The 5,111-nt window shown below is 38.4% G+C and overlaps 1 long non-coding RNA gene across 1 annotated transcript; it reads left to right on the top strand.

The window, feature by feature from the left end:
* The first annotated feature begins 908 nt into the window (after window positions 1-908).
* On the top strand, window positions 909-1,629 carry LOC105739158. The gene is made up of 2 exons (XR_001115035.2): window positions 909-1,192; window positions 1,289-1,629. It is a non-coding gene; the product is annotated as an uncharacterized LOC105739158 (long non-coding RNA).
* The last annotated feature ends 3,482 nt before the right edge of the window (window positions 1,630-5,111 follow it).

Genomic DNA, 5,111 nt, shown 5'->3' with positions numbered 1-5,111 from the left:
TCAGCCACATACTCTCATCCTGCAGAAGGACTCCTTCTAGGTGTTAGAGGTTGAGGGATTTTGGCTACATATGGCCCCATACATCTTATCTTCCTAGCTATAGATTCCAGTGGAAGAAGAGAACTTTCTTTCCTCTACTGAGTACATATAAACCTCTGCATCTTGCTTCTGGCCTAAACTTGATCTTCAGCATCAACATCAAGCAGAGCAGAATGAGATGCAGTGCAATGAATAAACAGTTCTTGGTCACGGGCTTGCCCTTGCAGTCTGGAAAGAAAATCCCACAATTGAGAGAGCACCATGATTTCCTGAAGTATTTGGTGAAGAACCATTCTCCAAAGGCAAAGTCAGGAGATATGTATTGCTATTATCAGAGCTGAAGAAAAGACACTAGAAGTTTGAAATCTCAGATGTCCACAGCATCATGACACATAGTTAGGATTCCATGCTGTATGGAAGGAGGAACCTACTGAAGAGTTTTCAGCAGAAGAGAGACCCAATAAAACTTGCATGTAAATTATAACCATTGCTGCTGTATGGCATTCTGATTGGAGAGTCAGGTGTAGATGCACAGAGAGCAGTTAGAAGGTTATTACAGTAGTCTAGAAGTGACTGTGGACTTGTAGGGAAATGGCAAATATTTAGAAAACAAATTCAGTAACACTCAGCAATCAGTTGGACTTGGGGTATGAGGAGGGAGAAATGTCTGGTCTGATTCCATCACAAGGCCTTGTATGTGCTGTTCCCTTTGCCTAAAAATACCCTTATCTCCTCTTTTAACCTGGTGAAATGTTTCTCCTTCATCAGGTCTCAGCTTGAGCATCTCTTCTCCAGGGAAATTGATCCTCTTGCCTTTCCCCTAATGCTGTTTAATTTCCCTTCCCATCACTTATCACAGTTTATAACATTATATTCACTCACTTACACAGTACTTTCTTTAGTATTTTAGCTCCTCTACAAGGATGTATAATCCTTGAAGCAAGAGCTGTTCCCTCCCAAGAAAATGAAAATCTCAGTCATTAAGTACACAAACACAGGCCCAGATTGCTTGGTTTCAAATCTTGGTTCCGCTACTGGCCAGCTGTGTGATCCAAGAAAAGCTACTCGACTTCTCTGTGTCTTCATCTGCTCATCTGTCAAATGGATATATGAGTAGTCCTACTTCATGGAGTTGTTGTGAGGAATCCATTAGGTAATATATCCAAAGCCTTTAGAAGGATGTCATGTTTATAGTAAGCACTAGCACAGTGATAGCTACTTTAATTGTTCTCTTCTTCTTTGTCCCTAGTACCTCTCCCAGTGCCCGCAGCCACACAATACATATTTGAAAAGTAAGTGGAAATCTATCAAGTGTAAGTTACTGTGTGAATATTGGTGTGATGCACAGAGAAGAGGAAGCACTGGAAGATGATCATGGAAGGGAGAGAAGGCAAGCTTGCAAAATCAGCATTGGCTATTTAAATAGTATCTGCCTACAATGCTGTCAAGGAAAAATGTTGTGGAGCAGTTGGAAATGCGACACTGAAGCTCGAAACAGACGCCTGAGGGGATTGATTAATTTCCCAGAGCCGCCATAATAAGGTACCACAAACTAGGTGGTTTAAAACAATAGACATTTATTGTATCACAGTTCTGGTGGACATATTGGCAGGATTGTGCCCCCTGAAGGGCCCTAGGGAAGGATTCTTTCTTGCCATTCCAGCTTCTGGTGGTCCCAAGTGATCATTCGCTGGCGGTAGCATCACCCCAGTGTCTGCCCCTGTCTTCACATGGCCTTCGCTCTATCTGAGTCCAAATCTCCCTTTTCCTACAAGGATAGCATCCTTGTTGCATAAAGGGTCCAACTACTCCAGTGTGACTTCATCTTAACTACTTACATCTGCCACAGTCCTATTTTCAAAAAAGTTCACATTCTGAGGTATTAAGGCAATCAGTGTTTCAGTCTATCTTTTGAGAAGACATAATTTCACCCACAACAGAAGTGATACGCATTTGGGGGTTACTGGCATTTGAATGCTATTTTGAGCCAAGGCTATCGAGAAGAGCAGCCTTGTAGCTAAGAGCTCAGGTCCTATCAATCCATACAGACCTGGGATTGACACTCAGTTCCATTACTGATTGGCTTAGATCTTGGCAAAGTTGCCTAACATTTCAAAGACTTAGTTTCTTAGCCTGTTAAAAAAGGGATAATAAAAGTACTTACCTCCAGGTTTCTTGTAAATATGAACTGAGGAAATGATTGTAAAGTGGTGAGCATAGCACATCTTATAGGGTGAGTCTTCAGTAAATGGTGTCTGTTAGTTAAGATTTTGTATGGAAAGAATCTAACCTGAGAAAGAAGAGCAAGGAATAAATTTTTAACCAAGAGGAAACACCCCATTTTAGTTAGAAATGACCCAAGAGAGCAACCAGAATAATGAAAATACTATAAATTATTTTCTGGTGTTTTGGATTTATATATAGTTCAAGAATTTAGCCCTGTGCCTGACCTAAGACAGATAATCAATATGCAGTTGGGTGGCTAGATTGAATGAACATCAGGGACATATTTAGCCACCAGAAGAGGAGTATTAAAGGTACATAGGTAGGGAAAGAGGATTGAAAGTTACCTGGAAATCTAGAAGGCTCTGATGCAGAAGAGAAATTATACCTACTCTGTAAATGTGGAACTAGAACTAGGGGATAGAAATTATAGGGAGAATCATTTTTACTTAATACTGAAATTTGCTGAGGTCCCTACTCCTCAATGTTTGCAAACAGATGGATAACACCTAGCCAAATCATTTATACAAGGTGTCTTTGTACTGGGGAGATGGTTGGATTAGAGGTCTGATAAATTTATTTCCACCTGTGATTCCAAATTGATGTTAAAGAGACTATAAATAAGAAACATTTATTAGATGAAAGGAACATGATAGACACAATTTAAGAAGAGACATTAAGCAGTATAAAAATTCCTTCCTATCTAATTTAGTTTCTAACTCAGCTCTATTTTCAAAGGCCAAAGCCACCAGCCCTTGAATTCCCATTACACTTATTCTCCCTTATGTTAGATTTTATATGGAGGAGGACCAACAGTTTTTGAGAAGCACCTCTGGATCAAAACAATGATCCGTAATTCCTTAAGTAAAAGCTAGTAATCATATTAATGTTCTTTAGAAGAAAGAAAGCCAAGCCAGGATAGTAAAACAGAAAGCATTTCCCATCATTTTTGGATAAGGCAGAAGACAAAGTCCAGTTTCTTTCAAGTCTGAAGGGGAAGTTTAAAATTTTCAGGACCATGAAGGACAATGCAAGAGGGGCATTGAAGCGATGGGGGAAGAAAACAGTAGGGGGTTCCCTATTTTAAAACCGCTTCTGAAGTGAATTCTAGCTTCATCTTGCCTTCATTCCCAGCTCCATCCTTGGGAATGAAAGATTTAGTCTTCTAGCTGGCTGGAATGCTGCTGGCTGAGAGCTCTACACTGTCAGGCTTCTTCAGGAATTGCCCAAGTGGAGCAGGGCCACCTTGGGAAGGTGTTCCCTTCCTTGAGCAACCCTCATCTAGTGATTGATCAATTAATGCATCAAAAGGTCTGACATGCTTCCATCATCCAGGGATGTCTCTGAAGGCCATCTCAGCTTCAGAGCTCCCCATGAAGTTGACTGAAGTTTTTATTGGATTTTGTGTCAGTCAACTTCTTCAATCATTTTTTAAGATCACTGTATTTATTTGAAAAAAATACCAAATCAGATTTTTTCTCTGTGATTTTGTGTTATTATTATTATCATTAAACAGCTTTACTGAGGTATAATGGACATAAAATAAACTGCACTTATTTATGTATAAATAGAATGACTTTGGATATATGCATATACCTGTGAAACCATCACTACAATCAAGGTACTAAGGATATCAATCACCTCCAAAAGTTTTCTTCCATTGCAATTTTAAAAGATGTGTTTTATATACCATGTAGATAAAAATGGAAAATTGGACCAAAAAAAACAACTTCTTTTTATGAGAACGTGAAAAAAATATTTTCTAGATGTACCAATTAAAACATGCTTAAAATAATTGCACATTTATCCAATTTAGAAATATGTCCAGTAGCCATTATCATTCTGAATGTTCACTTTTAATTTTTGACATGGATCTACGTCGGTATAGAAAACTGCACACTTTCCTTTTCTTTGCAAATACGGAACAATTTTATTAGCTATTATTCTGCTGTTATACAATAGATCACTGGTCTTGTTCATCCTACATATCTGCCACTTTGTAACCTCTAACCTACATCTCCCCATTTTCTTTCCACTCCCAGCTCCTGGTGACAACTCTTTTATTCTCCATCTCTGTATATTTTTACTCTTCTTTAAAGATTCCACATGTAAGTGAGATTATGCAACTTTTTTTGTGCCTGTCTTATTTCACTTAGCAGAATATCATCCACATCCATCTATTTTGGGACAAATGCTGGGGTCTTCATTTTTAAGGTTGAATAATATTTCATTGTGTATGTGTGTGCATATAAGGCAGATAATCAATATGCAATTGAATGACAAAATTGAATGATTATCGAGGACACACACACACACATATTTTTATCTATTCATTTGTCAAGGCATACTTAGGTTGTTTCCATATCTTGGCTATTTGTGAATAATGTTGCAATGATCATGAGAGTCCAGATATCTTCATGGAGTGATTATTTCACTTCCTTTTGGTATATGACCAGAAAAGGAACTGCTGGGTCATATGATAGTTCTATTTTTAATTTCTTTTGGAAGCTCCACACTGTTTCCATTATGGCTACACCAATCTACATCTCACCAACAGTGTACAAGTGTTCCCTTTTCTCCACGCCAACGTTTTTGCCAACATTTGCTATTTCTTTACTTTTTGATAATAGCCATCCTAAGGAATGTGAGGTGATAACTCATAGTGGGTGTGATTTGCATTTTCTTAGTGACTAAAATGTGGAGCACCTTTTCATATATCTGTGGGCCTTTTTTTATGGCTTCTTCTCTATTCAAGTCGTTTGCCCAATTTTTAATTGGGTTGCTTGTTTTTCTACTGTTGAGGTGTGTGAGTGCTTTATACATTTTGGATACTAACCCCTTATCAGAGA

This window comes from Nomascus leucogenys, chromosome 8 (assembly GCF_006542625.1).
Source record: "Nomascus leucogenys isolate Asia chromosome 8, Asia_NLE_v1, whole genome shotgun sequence".
Classification (NCBI taxonomy): Eukaryota; Metazoa; Chordata; class Mammalia; order Primates; family Hylobatidae; genus Nomascus; species Nomascus leucogenys.
Note: the sequence above shows the minus strand (reverse complement) of the source record. Positions and strands in the feature narration are given on the sequence as shown.